The following is a 15,902-nucleotide window of genomic DNA, read 5'->3' as shown; positions in this document are numbered from 1 at the left end:
CATTCCCATTTTTGCCCCATAGGGCATAATGGGAATGGGGAAAGGCGCTAATTACGGCACCGCAAATTACGGTGCCATAATTAGCACTAAGGTGGCTTAGCCCCTTGCATTTTAACGCCTGCAAAAAGCAGGCATTAAAATGTGAATCAGGCATTAAGGGTTAACGGCGCCGACGGCGCCGTTAAGCCCTTAACGCATGAGTTGTAATGAGGGCCAATAAATGCCAAAAACAAGATTGAAATGCCTAAGAACCCAATCTCCAAGAAGCCCAAACAGCTTGCTGCTAGATGGGAGATGTGCCAGGGACACAATATATTTACATTTTGTTGCTGAAAGCGGCACAAGACATTCCGTGAGGTTAAATCCCTTCTATCTGATTTAACTTAGAAGGTTAACCAAATGGATGATGTGTCTATAAACTCGAGACAGATGCTGAACGTTTGATAACTGAAATAACAGGTAGCTTTCAGGCATATAACGACTTGAAGCTGGAACTTCCCAAAATGAAAGAGAGGGCTAGAGACATGAATCTGAAGACTCGCTGCCAGAACTTGTTCTTAGTGGGTCCTGAGGAACATAAGGATGGAGACCCTGAGATTGAAACTCACATTGTCAAATGTATCAATGAAATATGGTCCAGGCATTGTGGCCCTCTCTGAGGTGGACTTTGCTTATAGAGTGGGGAAGCCAACCCTGCATAAATCTACACCAATGATATTAGCTTTCACTAAGATGCATACTAAAGAACAGATCCTGAGTGCTGCAAGAGTGAAAGGATGTTTGTCTTATGAAGGTGAGTCTCTCTCAATCTACCTGGATCACCCCAAAGAGGCACTGGACAAAAGCAAGACCTTTAAGGAGGCCAAGACGCTTGCCTGGGAAAAAGGAACAAAGCCAATCTTAAATAAATCTGCGATCATGAAGCTATTTCTGGCGAATGGAGAAAGTTCCACTGGAGATGCATCTGAGGATATTTTATTGCTGAAAGATGCCACATTTAGCACTTCATTACGCAGTTACTGCATAAGGTAATGCCCCCGGGGCCCATAGTTAGAGGCAAGAGCCTAGCAAGGCCCTTAACGAATGCCCCGGGGGCATTACCTTATGCGGTAATGGCCCGCAGGTGAGGGGCTTATTGCCATTAGTACCCTGACCCGTTAGACCGGGGTACTAAAGGCATGTTTTTTTCAGTTCCGAAACGCTGTGGTGTTTTGGAACAGAAATAAAAATGTCAAAATATTGGGAAGGAAAAATTAAGTCTGTTTTCCCTTTCCATGGCAGCCATTGAAAATAAGTGAAAAAAAGTAAACAAACAAAATGGCCACCACACAAAGTCCCTTCTTCCTTTCCATGGTGGCCATTAAAAAAATAGGAAAAAAGTAAACAAAAAAATGTCCATGAAAGGAGAGAAGGGAAAATTTGTAATCCCTTCTTCCGTTCCATGACAGCCTGTCTCAGATCGGGAAAGGACGTGCTGGGGACAGAAGTGTTCCCAGTTCGTCCGCTCTCAAAATCGACAGAAAAGAGGGTAAGTGGGTGTGGGAGGGCAGGGAGGGAATTCTGTGGATGGTGGAGGGAGGTGGGAGAAAGACTTACCTGAGTCCCGAGCGAGGGGAGATGGCAGCCACCAGCCCTGTGGAGGCTCAGACCGGCGGGATTACCGTGTGGTAATGCCCACGTTCTGAGCCTCCCTATTGGCTTGGAGGCTGCCACACTCCCCTCCCCGGGTACTAATGGTCAGTAGACATCAAACGGTAGACAGGAGTGAGGGATTCCTTTTTTCTTTTATCTTTTCCCTTCATAATACCATTTTTTTGTTTTTTGTTTTCACTGTTTAAAGACTTAATATACTAACTTGGCACATTTTTTAATAGCATTATGAATACACTTACATGACAACTCAATGTGGCAAAATGGTGACGGAGGCCAAGAATGGGTCAACGGTCCTTCTCAACAGCCGTGAGCAGATCACACCAGCCCATGGATGAAGTGTGAGATGCAATATGGCCAAGGAAGGAGCTCCAAGACCATAAAACCATTCTGGATGTAAGTTGTAGCTCAACATCCCTGCCCAGTCATAATGTACAGTGAGTCTGAAATGGTGTAAGGGGGGCCAGATCTGCTTTTGTTTTTGATTTTTGCTTTTTTCTTTCCAGTCCTGACTCAGCAGATTTAGAGGAAAGGACCTAATGGTGTGATGGTGCGTGTGATGTCATGAACCACAAAGGGTTTATCCCCGAGCAATCTCTGGTATGCCGGTATGCCATTCTCTGATCCAGACGGAGCTTCGTCAAGCTGTGCCATGCACATTGACAATCTGATGAAGTGAGACGACGCTGGGGTAAGGTATGCCACGGTTACTTCTCACCCTCTGGTTTGACTTTCTTCTATATTTCTAGGCTTAATATACTGGCAGTGTTCTGTGGAAAGACTTGTGGATTACTGTCATTTGTGGATCAGGTCTGTTATAACATTGCAGTGGGGTGGGATGAGCGGGAGGCAACAATTATTTACTTATTTATCTATTTGTTTCCTCTCAATATAGTGAATTGCGCCAATTGCATAGGCATGCTGAATTTCTGTCCATATACTGGTTATTGTTTTTAGATCTGGTTCAAAACACTCTAACAGGTGGACCTAGAATTTAACGCTAAAGCCTCCAAACAATGGATGACTGGCTGTCTGCGATTGGAATTTGTGTCTATCTATTAAGGTGGAATGTGTGATTTGTTTGCTTGAGTTAGAGCCAGCAAAATGCTTAGAGTGGCAACATGTTGTGTTGACAGATTTTGTGGGACATGAGGGTTATTGAGCACTATGCTATGAACAGTTATGGTTTGAAATGGATGAGATGTATTTGAATTCCAGCAAAGGAATGGCATTATTTTGTATTGAGGGGAGGGAGTGGGTAGTTTTCAATGTTCTTGAAGTCTAGGCGTTTCCTGTTTCGGGTGGGCATTCCCACAAGAGGGATTTGGGTTATCCTTCTTCTTGGGGTACTCTTTGCCAGTGTGTTTGTATTTCTTCATTTTAGTACAGTGTGTGTCTCCTTTGACATCATGTCTAATGCTAACGAAGAGCTAAGGATTTTCTCATGAATGTACATGGAATCAACAACCCTTAAGGAACAAAATCCTTCACCATCTAAACCGCCTGCAGGAGGATATCACCGTGATCCACAAGACCCATCTTACAGAGATGGAAACACTCAAACTCCAGAGAAACTGGGTGGGACAGATATATGGGTCATCATTTAACTCACGTTCAAAAGGGGTGGCTATTTTAATATGAAGGAACTTGCCAACAAATGTGACCTTTGAACACAGCAACAAGGAGGGGAGATTGATTGCTACACCAATTTGTATACATGGGTCTTTGTTGATATCATGCAATATTTATGCGCCCACAGTGGATAATGGATCATTTTTCAGAAATGTAGCATGGGTGTTACAGGACAAATGGTTGAATAATATCATTTTAGGGGGTTGTTTTAATGAATGGACCCACTCTTGGATAGAAGTAAACATGTCAGTCAGTGGCATTGAATGACTTGGTGTCTGAACACAGTTTAGTTGATGTGTAGATATTAGATCATCCCACAGAGAGAGACTACAGTTTTTATTCCATTCCAATGCACATGATACCTGTTTGAGAATTGATCTACTGCTGACAGCTGGCTTGGCGGTGAAAACTTATTTACAGAGCAACATCAAAAGCATTCACATATCTGATCATGCCCCAATTGAAGCAATCATCTCCTCGCAGTTCAAGATTCAGCAGAGCTCCTTCTGGAAGCTGAACACCTATGTATTGGAGGACAAGGAGGTGGATGATGAAGCACACTTTGTTTATTGATGTATACATGGCTGAAGAAGTGGAAATGAGAATGGAATGGGAAGCCTTCAGATGTAGCAAGAGAGGGCTTCTAATTGGTCTCTCAAGCAAACAGTGCAAAGAAAAGGATGCAACCTTGAAAACATTTGAAATGTTAGCGATTAGGGATTTCGCTAGTTCAGTTATGATGAATCTGAATGAAGAAAATAAAAGATCTCTGAGACAGGTCAAATATGAATTTAATAAATTGATCTCTTGTTTTGCACTAGATGAACCTACTATGAAGGTGGAGAGAAATGTGACAAGCTACTAGCACATAGGCTATGCATGTTAGAGAATGAGAGAGTAATCTCCGATTGAGAAATCCCCAGGGTCCCTAACGTTTGATCCAGAAGACATCAATGGGGTATTCAGTACTTCTATACAAAATGTTATAAATCATATAGGGAGGAGCTACTCACAACATCTGGTTTCTTGCGAGATTTGCAGTTACCTCATTATCTGACCAAGAGAGGACAAACCTAGATATGGACCTCTCAAGTGAAGAATTGAAGAAATGGACATATAGTTTGAATCTATACACCATGCAATCATTTCCACGTTACACAAGAAAGATAAAGACCCCACAGTGCCAGGGAGCTATAGACCGATTAGCCTGATAAACACTGATAACAACATCTTGGCAAAGAGATTGGCAAGAAGGTTGGAGGAAACTTTACCCAGTCTGGTGCATTCAAATCAGTCCGGGTTTGTAAAAGGGCAACATATTGCTACCAATTTTATGAAATTACTCAAACGATAAGAGAAGCAAATGATGTAGATCAAGGTGCAGTGGTCCTGTCCCTTGATGCAGAGAAAGCATTTGACTGGATTGAGTGGATTGAGTTTCTGAAAAAGATGCAATTTGGTAATGATTTCATAGGATGGATTAAGTTGCTATATGCAGGTATTACAGCTGCAGTGTCAACAGCCTGGAGAAGGGACTCTGCAAGGATGGCCCCTATCTCACTAATTGTTTGTGTTGGCGATGGAACCATTGGCCTTGGCAATCAGAGGCAATGAAAAAATTGTTGGTGTCAAAAACTTTGGTTATTTGTTGATGATCTGCTGTTGGTCCTAAGAGATTTGGGAAGTTGTTTGTTGGCCTTGATGAGCCAAAGAGACAACTTCAAAAGTTTGTCAGGATATTCATTCATTCATTCATTCATTTTCTTCATTTGTATAATGCCACTTACCTTGGGAATGGTCCAAATGTGCTGTAGGTTGAAAGCCTTTGGAAGGATCGAAATCCAGAAAAGTAAAAGGTGGTAAACGCATGTATACATGTAGCCGTTAAAGGTTACGAGGGATGGCCAAGTCCTGACTAGCCACCCATGTCTATTGGTATATGTCAAGGTGGAGAGAGGTATGCTGGGGGAGGTGTGTGCGTGCAAGAGGATATTATGTGTGTATCTACAGTTCAATTTTTTTGTCATGAAAGGTAGCTGCATTCTTATGGCAGAGGTGTTGTCCAAAGGGTTTTTTGAGTTATGTGTGGCAGTAGGTGTGTCCGGAAGTGAGGCAGCTCCTTCGGCTAAGATCGAAAGGTGCAGAGTGCTCAAGGAATCTATACGTTAGTGATATATTAAACATTGCCTGCCCCCTGAACTCCATCTAGGTGAATAAAACTGCATACCCTCAACATCCATACAATTTAAATACATTGTACGGTGTTTATCTAGGAGTGATTCACTGCCCCAAGCTGGTCCGTTCAAGAGCAATACATTGCCCACCCTTAAATACATCAAATGTGATACCTTGTCCACCTCCAAACAATCTAAATGCCACTCATTATCCATCCCCAGATCAATCCAGGTGCGGCTCATAGCCCACTATCAAGGTCTGTCCAATTGCTATGCGTTGCCCACCCTCAAAGCCAATTAAGTGCAATGCCTGGCCCACTCTCAGAGTTCTTCCAAGTTAGAGATACTGGATACTCTCTTGGCACCTCTGGGTGCCCTGCCCTTGCTGCTCTGATGGAAGGGGGACAGTGGCTCAGAGGTAGAGAATGAGTAAAGATTAATTGGAGTAAATCGGAAGCTATGCCTGTTTCAAAGTACTGTTTGAAGGCTGATTTGATCAGACTGTGTTCTCCTTGGTTCCGCATAGAATCAGGTATTTAGGCATATAACTTATGTGTGAAGTTGACAAGATTATGATGGAAAATATGAAGACAGTGGTATCTAGCTTGAGCCTTTCTTTGTAGGGGAAGGTCAACACTTTGAAAATGAAGAGTGTGCCAACAAATAATGATATCCTCAGCATGATTCCCTTAATTCCAGAGAAAACTGTGATGAATGATATGATATGATATGATATGATATGGTATTTGTAACGCGCCTATACACAAGTGTTTCAAGGCGCGACGAGGCAGGGAGGGGGGGACAAGGGGAGACAGACAACGATCCTACTAGGCCAGGTGTCATTCAGATCGCGCAAGTGCAGGGGTAGGGGAGTGGGAAAAAGTGCAGGGGGAAGGGGAGGGGGAAAAGTGCAGTACAAGGTAAGTGGCGTACGTAATAAATAAATAAATAGGACCAGCTGGTGGCAAGTGTGAGGTAAGTGCAGAACAAGTGCTGGGGGAGGGGGTGGCTGTAGGGATACAGAGACAGTCCCGCAGTGCAAAGGGGTTCCAGGGCATCAGTGCAAGTGGAGAGTGGCAGGGCCCAGGACCGAGGCCGTTTAGAGTGGTCCAGTTGCAGGATCAGTGCAGTTTCAGTGAAAATTAATTAGCAGTTCAGCAGGGGAGAGGGAGAGGGAAAGCAGAAGCAAAGAGGAAGGTTTTGAGGTGCTTCCGGAACCGGAGATGGTTCTCCTCAAGTTTCAGGGAGGCAGGAAGGCTGTTCCAGAGGGAGGCCCCTGCCGCGGAGAGAGATCTACCCCCAGCTCGTTGCTTCGAGAAGCGGCTAACCCTGAGGGAGTTGGAGGCGGATGAGCGAAGGGCTCGGGAAGGAAGATATTTGGGAAGAGAGAGTTGAAGGTATTTAGGACCCAGGCCCCAGAAGGCCTTGTGGACAATGCAGAGGGTATTGACAGGCTCATGCAGGGTTTCCTTTTAGATGACAAGCCACAGCTCATCAATCTTTGGAAGCTTCAATTGCTGACAGATAAAGGTGGATTGGGAATACCTGATTTTCAAGCGTATTAGCTGGCATATGCTGCAGGCACATTTTAAAATTTGTACGGACTGACCGGACATGTGGGCCTGCAAGGAGGCTAGCTGGAGTGGCCCACTCATGCCAAAGGCTATATTGTCTGCAAAGACCACTCAGCATTCTGCACAATCCACATTGAGTTCTTGATTGAGTTCTTGAGTTGGGCCTCGAAGAATCTCTGCATTCTATTAGTAGTTCATCCTTACAGATATTTGGGCTTTTCGATTTGGTTTAACCCTGCATTAAGGGAGGGGGGTGGAATGTCGTTTTGGCCATATTGGTTTCTAGGTGATATCAAATGGATTGGGGACCTAATGGTTAATGGAAGCTGGCTCACATTATTCCATTTAAGACAGAAAAAAGCATGACTAATTGTAGTAGATATAGTAATTGTAATTGTTTATTTGTACAGCGCTTATACACAAGTGAAGTGCTTCATAGCGCTTCAAGGCGGGAAGGGAGGAAAGGGATACAGTAGTCATTGTTAAGTTTCCAAATGATCTAACAAAATGCTAACTAGCATACTATGCCTAACAGCATTTCTCCTAGTGCAAGTGCATGAATATTACAGGCGCAACCATACTAGGGAGCGGAGACAAGGGGGGACAGGACAAAACCTACTAGGCCTAGTAAATTCAGGTCATGCAAGTGTACATACAGAAGTACAAGGTGGGGGAAACAAGTGCGCCCGGTCCAGCAGGTCCCTGGGTTAAGTGTGGAGAGGTTATCCCTCTCATGGGGTGTATGATGAAAGAGCAGTAGTGCGGAGGCCCGGAGACAAGTGCAAAGACTGGCGTGGGAGCCTGGAACCTGTAAGGCTCTGGAGGTGAACCAGGCGATGAGCGAGCAAAAGAAGAACAGAGTTAGGGAAGCGTGGAGGAGTGAGGCAGAAGAGAAAAGGGGAGGGGTTAGCAGTGGAGGGGGAGAGAGAAGGAGGAAGAGTAAGAGAACACTAAAAAGAGTGGTCTCTGAAATGAGAGACTTAAGTTATATTATTACCCGGCGAGGGCGCAATCAGAATGAAACAACCATTCTGAATGACCCACGCTGAGGCATTACCCGGCTGGGAATCCCTCGGCCGGGATTCCACAGCCACTGTACCCGGCTGGGGAAGTGGCAGCCCCTCAGCCAATGAGGAGGCTCAGAGCGGGCCATCCCCGCTCCAAGCCTCCCCACGGCTGAAAGGATGCGTTCGCCCCCCGCCAGGGACTCAGGGAAGGCTTTTTTTTTTCTCTTTCCTCCCTCCTCCCTGCCCTCCCCACCCCACTTACCTTCTGCCTCCTTTGTCCCCAGTGGGGGACGAGGGCAGCCTCCAGCCGTGGGGAGGCTCGCAGTGGTGCCATCCCCACTCCGTGCCTCCACACGGCTGGATACTTCCATCGTCCTCCGCTGGGGATGCATGTACGTTTTTCTACTTATTTTGTTCTCCCTCACTTCCTCCCTCCCAACCCCACTTACCTTCTTCTACTTTTTTTTTCTGGAGCTGATGCACTGGAAATACTTCTGTTTCCAGAACATCTGCTCCCATTGGGCGCCATTGAAAGGAAAACAGACTCTGTTTTGCCTTTCCGGGTGGCCATTTTCTTGGATATTTTATTTTGTCCTGTCTCAAAACGTTTTAGGATAAAAAAAAAAGCTTTTAGTGCCTCAGTCACGCAAATCTTAATGCCCCTGCCGCTCGGATTATATTGCATAAATAATATTGAGGAGATTGTTCTTAGAGTAGATAAGGGGGGTGCATCAAGCCTCAAAGATATATAAATGTATTGTGACAGACCAACAAAAAACCAAGATTGAGGATTTATCTGTTGCACACAAAAAGTGGTTGTTCAGCCTTGATGGCTACGAAACCAATTTTGAGAAACTGGAAATCGGTGATCGGTCCAAGTGTGAATGATTTTATGGATGAGATGCATAAGCTTTCACTCATGGAAAGAGTCAATTACAGGGGGCAAAGGAAATATAAACAGTTTATTGGAAGCTTCTCCTGGTGCACTGGCCCCTTATCGGGCCACTCCCGAGTCTGCTGGGGTGGATTTGAATGGAAAGGAAGAAATTTGTCCTGAACTAAGAGGCGTTGTTGTGATTGATACAGGCATCGGGCTACACATTCCTTTGGATCATATGGGATTAATTGCCCCAGATCGGGATTTGCTTTGAAAGGCATTCAAGTATTAGGAGTGATTGTGGATGCCAAATACCAGGGTGTGATTAAAGTTATTCTGATAAACAACTGTGAAAACATGCTGCCTATACATAAAGGGGATTGAGTGGCCCAATTAATATTGGTAACTGTTAAATTGTCCACACTACAGAAAGGAGAGACACCTACAATATTAACTAATCATGGGGACAGAGGTTTTGGCTCAACAGACGTAATGATCCCTGGTGCAAAAGTATGGGTTGAAAAACCGGATGGGCCACCTGCTCCAGTGGATGTATAGTCCTTGTAATGGAACCAGGGAAAAGAAAATGGTCTCATATTCATGCTGACAAATGTGATTTGCATTAATAATATACCCCGCTGATACTCTGTTGTTTTTAATAATGGTATTCTAGATCCTGAGTATGCTGAGTGCCTGTGTGCAGCCCGGTGGAGTCTTTTCAGGAAGGTCCGGGAACATATCAGAGGATGTGGCAGATGTCTCTATTCTCCCACTGAATGGGGGGATATGGAGAAGAACTGAAATTCTTGCCACAAGTATCGTGCCAGACAATGCCTCTGTGGTAACTTATCACAGCATCTTGAGGAACCGACGAGAGCGGCAACAAAAGACTCTGCTCTCACTTCCTTCGAGGATTTCAACATCCTTTTCACATCATGGTTATTTGGCTTTTGTTAAGCAACCAGAAAATGTGTGGGTATATTTGCCGAAACAGGTCTTGAACATCTCACATTTCTGTTTGACAGACGTGCATAATTCTGCTAACTTGATTACAAATTGCCTGATAGCCATTCCGACACCCACTTCAGTTTTACAAGTATTATTTGAACTATTACATAATGATTCTTAGGTGGAGCATTCTGATATTCGGAGTCTTTTCTGTGTATACGAATATTGCAAATTCTGTGTGGAAACTTCCCACAAATGGAAAAATTTGACTTGCATTCTAACTCATGATATTGCACCAGCGGAAGTTTGCTATAAATGACTTGTGACTCAATGTTTATTGGGAAATACTAGCAACGAAAGCTGGCGAAGGATGAGAAGATATCAATATTTGAACAACGTTTGTATGTGCCAGACCAACAAGTGTTTGTATGGATGTATCTAATAACATGTTTTGTCATTTCACTATTTTAGCGGCTAGCCACTTAAATCATGTAAAACTTCCTCCGGGTTGGTTATTTTCTTGTGGTAATTTTACTTATTCATATATTTCGGCTAAAATTACAGGTGATCCTTGCTCTTTAACTCGCCTCAGTCTAATGATGTTCCCTTTGCAGTTTGCAATTAGCTGCTCTATACGTGCCCCCTCTTATACAGCTCTTTCACCAGATTGTAACCTAGAGGTACACTTACTTTCTGAAGCTGAAGTATTGGCATTAGCAATCTCTATAGTCGGGATTTGGGGTTTATCAGCTGGGGGTTATAAAACTATTATTAAGTTAGAGTGCCTTGCAGTTAATGATCTCAATGAGACTTTGCAAGCTTTAACTGAACTATTATTAGATAATAGAAACTTTCGGAAAGCCATTTTACAGAACAGGGCGGCAATAGATTATTTATTTTTAAAGCATGGTCTGGGTTCTGAGGCCTTGGAAGGCATGTGTTGTTTTGATTTAGAATACCATTTGCGGTCTATTGAAAAGCATATCAAGACACTGCAAGAATTGGCGGCCCGAGTTACACAGAGTAGGGTTGGCAGCTGGTGGGAGGAATTGTTTGCATGGGTTCCTGAAGCTTTGCGGACAGCCTAAGCTTGGATTTCTGGTGCTTCGGTTATGGTAGTATGTCTTTGTTGTTGCGTATCTTGCATCCCACATTTATGGAGATTGCTGAAATGATTATGGGTGCCTCCTGATCTTCCCCCTGCAGATTATATAAAACAAGTGTCCAAGGGGTGGAGTGTGATGCTTATGAGTTAAAACAACATGGTGTCGGTCCACGGCCATTTTGAACAGTCATTTTTAATCTGACTAATAATGCATAGGCTTTTGCAGGCTTTGCAAGCTCAGCCGAAAACACAGGCAACTTGGTAGCGAAGGCAGAGCAAGGTCACACAACTATTATTATCAAAGGAGCTCACTGCCGGGAATAGTTATGGTATTGTCCACTAAAGGACAAATTGGAAAGGGAGTCGGAGTGCATTGCATGTGCAGTGATAAGGAGTCCTGGGAATGAATGTGAGGAGAACAGAGCTGTGTTTTTCCACTTCTGACTGGTTTTTTCCACTCTTTGCCACCTTCACTTATGATCTGCTCTTCAGCCGAGGGCAGCAATTACGGAGGGAGGTGGGGAAAAAAATCCTTAAGAATAAAGAGGCTTGTAAGCAGGAGAGCAGTCAGAACTTGGATCCCTGGGTGAAGTAGTCTCGCTGGAAGGGAGGACGCTCCGCTCCAGACCCCGTTATTGCACGTGATCTCTTTGCATACCTTCTGTGGGACAATGCAGTGTTGTAGTGGCCAAGATGAAGGTGTCTTCAGTAACAGCTCTGACAGTGACGTACATTCCTATCTATATTCCAATGTAACTTACTACGTGTTGACTGGTTGTTTTATATTCTTATCCATGAGTATGTAAGCATACCAAAGTATAAAAAATATTTAAACTTGTGTCTGGTATAATAAATGGCCTATAACAAGCCTTTTATAATTATCTTCATTGGTTGTTATGAGTCTTATTTTTTGCCTATCTGAGTCCAACTGTTCATTGTGCGGTAATGACCTGGAACTGGTAAGTATGAGATGTTCCCTAATGAGGGCCAACAATCCCCTAAATACAGTCCCTTAGGAGTTGAATATCACCAGGGACTCAGTAGAAGACCTAATAAAAAAAATCATCAACTTGAAGAGCATCTGATCCTAATGGTCTAACTAACCAGATCCTAAAATCAAATAGTTAATTTCACATCCTTACTTTTCATGGCCTGTAAGAATGTCATTGTATTTTCATTGTTCCAAAGCACTTTGAAACACATTGTGTATAGGCACTATATAAATATACTATCACATCATATCATATCATACTGCCTTGTGGTCAAGAGTATTAGAAGCATCATTTAAGGAAGTGTTGAGGACTAGGCACCTCCTGGCATCATGGAGAAGACCTAAAATAATAACAACCTACAAGAAGGGAGATTGGGAGGATCCAAGAAACTAACACCCAATCTCTCCGTTAGACGTAGACAGTGGGCCTCATTAGGACCCAGGCGGATTTCGCGGTGCTAAATGCACCGCGAAGCACGGCGGAAAGCCGTCGATAGCGCCATGGGGGTTGGCGGATTTACCGCCCCATTCCGACCTCGGCGGAGCGGTAAATCCCCAATCCCCATTCTGCCCTTCCCCATTCCCATTCTTGCCCCATAGGGTATAATGGGAGTGGGGAAGGAGTTAATTACGCCACCGTAAAATACGGTGGCGTAATTAACAACGAGGTCCCGTAGCGCCATGGTTTTCTCCGCCTGGTAAAACCAGGCGGAGAAAACCTCCATGGCGCTAAGGGAACTCGTAGTACGGCGGACGGGTCCGCCGCGATTAGCGCTGGCGGAAACCCACTCCGCCTGGGTCCTAATGAGGCCCAGTAACATTTTTGGGATTATATTGAAGGACCTGGAGGGTTGTGCTGAGACAAAGGGAATTTTGTCCAGGCACCAAATAGGTTTTGGAAGGGTGCTGTCTACCTCACCCAATGGCTTGATGATGAACCTAGTGAGTAGTAGGTCTTTCTTAAAAGGCAGTTCCACATTGTTTGGAGCATGAATTGACCTGTCACAGGCTTTTGATACCATAAATAGAGGTCGTCTGTGGAGTAAGTTAAAAACTGTGGGTTAACTTTACCGCTTCTAGCAGTTATTGTCGAACTCCACGAACATAGACAATCATAGGTGAGGCTGGATAAGATGGGCAAGTTAACCAGCCCGATAGTTATTGAAAGGAGGGTCAGGCAGGGATGCATCCTAGCACCCTGCCTGTTTAATCTGTACCTGGCAAATCTGGCAGTGCCTCTCGATGGGTCCGGGTTGGCGAGTACTAAAATTGGAGAGGAAAGGCTTAATTGGATCCCCTAAGTGGACGACATCATACTCTTAGATTATACTCCCACAGGGTTCCAACGTTTTCTGAGAGCTCTGGGTGCTTACACTAGGTTGAATGACCTTCAGATTAAACAAGCAAAGTCAGAAATTGGGAAATGTAAGTGCCCTCTTAAACGTGACCCTCCATTTGTTTGGCATTTAGATGTCCAGGTAATATCTGCAATGATATGATATGATATGGCATTTATAACGCGCCTATACACAGGTGTTTCAAGGTGCGACAATGAATGAGGTCACTTACCTGGGATTCAAACTAAGGTACTTTCCAAATATAGGATCTCTGACATCCTATCTGGAGGGAAAACTGATGCAATTGGGTGCTGAAATGATGAAAATCTTACATAAGTTTTGCAAATGGTCATTTATGCCATTAGTGAAGTTCTGCAACGGTAAGGTAATCCCAACTCTCATCTACAGTTTGGACATAAATCCAGCGTTGAGTACTATGAACTGGCATAGACTCAAAGCCAAATTGTGGAAATACGTGCTTGATTTACTCCAGTCCTTGCCCTTAGTGTCTCTGAGATATGAACTAGGTTTTCAGTCCCTGCGGTCACAGATCGATTGGAGGTTATAGTCGTTTTATAGGATGATACTGGTCCTACAGAATAATATATATGAAGATATATAGAGGGATTGTTGAGGGAGAATGTCAACTGGTGTGTAACCATAGAGAAATGGCCTTGATAGAGAATCTGATTAATGTAAAAGAGGACTCGAAGAGGGCGGACTGGAAAAATACGATCTCAGTGATGTGGGGGACACGTCTTTTCCATTCATGATCATGCTTTGATAAACCTATAGCCTTGTGTCCTATGTATTTGAGGCATTTTCCTGACTCGCAATGGAGAATGGAATTCTTGAGGTTTCATCTCAATCCACTACCAACAATGCAGGTTTTACAGTACAAAGTATAAGGAGGAGTACATAGACAATTTTTGCCCATTGCGTGGTGGTTGCTGAGGCATATGATGACAAATTATGTTGGCACATGGGAATCTAGAATTAGGAGATTGTCTAGATTTTTGGACAATGATTGGTGGTTGATAACATCGTCCTTTTGGGAAAGAATGGTGTTGGGACATGAAACAATGCTAACAATTGAAGTCCTAAAAGTATTGAAAGATCTAAATCTGGTTTTTTTATTAAATCAAACCTCAAGGAGCGGTTTTCATTGAAATCTATTCTGTAAAACTGATTTGTTTTCGTTTTCTATTTTTATAGAAATGTATATATTGCTTTTCTCTTTTTTCTTATTTTTTTTCAAGTAATGCATACAACGGACACGATTGACCTTTTTTTCCATTAAAAAAGTACCATGGAGTAACCCATTCACTATTTGTGCAAGGATATGGGGAGGAAGGGGTGCATAGTCCCCTAATTCTAGAGTGCATAATAATCATTTCTAGCAGAGGTGGGTTGTTATGAATCCAACAGGTGTTGTAGAACTGGGATGTATTCCCCTGTGCTATCAGGGTTCTCTTTGCTGCTTCATTGTGAATTTATGTTTTCTCTCCTCCTGTGGGTCAGATTTTGGGCACTCCTTAAAATCGTGCTACAGAATTATTTTCTTTTTGAATAATTCAGTGCAATCTACAGCTGCCGCCTGCACAAATATGCAACCTGCAACCGTTCCAAACTTGCTGCTCATTCTACAAGGATCCAAGTTGGGCCAGCATGTGATTATTGTTGCATGAAGAGCATATTGGCCATTAAACTGTAATATTCCCCTATGTTCTCGGTTCACCGTGCTGTCCCATGAGAATCTAAGTATGCAACTGCGGCTGTGAAGGAGGGTCAGAAAGAGGTGGTAGTCCTTCATGTGCAGATTCTTCCCATATGAGTTCAATACTGGGTTGAGTGTGACACAGTACAGAGCTAAAGGTATCCCAAAGATGGAACAAAACTAAGTTCTAGGTTGGATACTGGTTGCTGTGCGCTGTTTACCAAACTTATTGAGTAATTAATCAGAGAAGAGAAATCAAAAATCCAGCAGCGGGAGTCTCAAAACCTGTGAACCTCCCACAAATGGTTCAAATTGTAGTGAAATTGTAATCCAATTTGTTACGAGACTGTCTCCGCGCTTGGAACTAGTATTCTCATAGATCAAAAATTAACAGTAAATCTGTTTGATTCTGTGGGGGTCATTACGACCCAGGCGTTAACCATGGCGCTATTAGCGCCATGGTTGATGCCGGAATCCGCCATGGTGAATGGCGGAATTACCGCCCCCATCACAAGGTTGGCGGGCGGTAATTCCCCATTCACCATTGGCCCTTCCCCATTCCCATTTTTGCCCCATAGGGCTCAATGGGAATGGGGAAGGCAGTAATTACGGTACCGCAAATTGTGGTACCGTAATTGCCTCCAAGGTCCCTTTGCGGGCCCGTTCCTTAATGGCTGGTAACACCAGCCGTTAAGGTAGGGATCCGCAAAGGGACCTCGTAATTAGGCAGTAAGGGGTTAATAGCGCCGCCACCTTTTACGGCACCATTAACCCCTTACCGCCTGGGTCATAATGAGGCCCTGTGACTCTTAGGAATACTCCAAACATTGATTTGTACAATGATATTCTTGTATTGAAATCTTGCAGTAGTCCATACAATATAGCGGACA

Source organism: Ambystoma mexicanum, chromosome 4q (assembly GCF_040938575.1).
Source record: "Ambystoma mexicanum isolate Mex_15411 chromosome 4q, UKY_AmexF1_1, whole genome shotgun sequence".
Taxonomy (NCBI): Eukaryota; Metazoa; Chordata; class Amphibia; order Caudata; family Ambystomatidae; genus Ambystoma; species Ambystoma mexicanum.
This window is presented reverse-complemented; position numbering follows the sequence as displayed.